Below are 1,697 nucleotides of genomic sequence, written 5' to 3' on the forward strand. Positions count from 1 at the left end.
CAGAGAGCAAAATGAAATTATTTTGCCTTTCTTTTCCAGTGCTGTTGGGGAAACGAGGTATGCAAATATTGAAACGGGGTCTGATACGCCACTTGGAATCTGGTCTAGGTACATGTCTTAATTTTGTCTGGACAGGAGGCTGAGAGAGAATTTGGCATATAAGAAGCTGCAAGAATTAAAATGTCCCAAATTGACTCCAATTTTAAGTATTTCTCCCCACTGGCTATTCAAAGTGGCTCACAAAGATACCCAAAAATATAATTTAGCTAAACAATTTTAAAAACGTACTCAGTACTGCAGTTTCCCAGTCTGGTGTTGGATCCACTGGGCTGTTTTGTTCAGTGCCACAAGCTTTGAGCTCTGCTGCTGGCCCCACCCAGGCTTACGCACCTGGAAGAAGAAGGGCAATGGAAGCTGAGCCCAGCTCCTCCTCAGCTGCCAGAGGTGGCCCCAAGATTCCCTTTCCCTGCCTCTCTGAAATCACACACGTGCACACAGTTCTGTGATAATTTGGTTGATCCTAATCAACGGCATCAACTTGTGTGTGAGATCCTGCCAGCCATGTTAGGAGCACACAGCATGCACCCTGAATGTCGTTGACCTGTGGGTTGACTGGCTGACACTTTGAGTGTGAGGAAAAGCTGAAGCCAGATTGACGCTTTTAGTGTGAGGAAAAGCTGTGGCCATTGGGCATGGCTTGGGGGCATCAATCAGGGTGGGAGCATCTTTGTGCATATGTTTACCCACCCTGGCTTCTCATCACAAGGCCTGCACCCAGTGTGGTGGTTAAGAGTTCCAGAGCTAGAGGGTGGAGTTCAGATCCTGGCTCCATTGCAAAGGTCACTGGGGGACTGTGGGCCCTCACTCTCCTAGCCTACCTTACAGGACTATTATGAGGATCAAAGGGCAGGGAAGCAAATAGCGTTGAATCTAGAGTAGTGGTTAGGATGGGATTGTAACCATTAAGCTGGAAGGAGTATTTTTCACAAACCAGTAATGGCATTCCTATCTCAGCATGTTCTACAGGAACAGCAAGTATTCAGTGGAATAGCTGTGTATCTACAAGAAGGGCGGGGGACGGACAGAAAGGAAGCCAACTGCAGCTGTTTTCAAAAAGAATTTCCACTAGAGGGCGCCAGGTGTTTGGCTAGGAGACTAGGAACTCTTGCTAGGCCAAAAGATCCCAGCCGGTGCTCTGCATCTTTTGGGTCCAAGGGATCAAGTGTGAGACTGTCCATCTGTTCTTTGGGGATTTAGTAAAGAAGAGAGACCAGAATTTATTTGGATAGGCAAAGGTAACCAAGGTTCTGTGGATATTTAAAATCCCAAACTAAACGGGGGGGGGGGGGACACACCCTTTTTATACATTGTAGAGGGCAAGGGGAAGGCCGAGATCTGGCAAGTGAGCATGCGACGGGTTTGGGGTTCAGTCCCCTTTAAAAGGATCTTGTGGCTATCCGCTGGGAAAGAGCAGGGCTTGGCCCCAGCCACTGGACCAAAGGACAGAAGAACATTGATTCGTACATGGAAGATGAGGCGGGTGGTGTAGCTCAGTAGCGAAACATTTGTTTTGTGGGCAGAAGGGCCAGTTCACTCCCCAGTGAAATGATCTCCGGTCACAAGTATCAGGACAGACCTTTTTGTGGCCAAGATCCGGCAGACATTCAGAGAAGACAACCCTGGGCGATGTACAACCA

Source organism: Eublepharis macularius, chromosome 5, assembly GCF_028583425.1.
Source record: "Eublepharis macularius isolate TG4126 chromosome 5, MPM_Emac_v1.0, whole genome shotgun sequence".
Classification (NCBI taxonomy): Eukaryota; Metazoa; Chordata; class Lepidosauria; order Squamata; family Eublepharidae; genus Eublepharis; species Eublepharis macularius.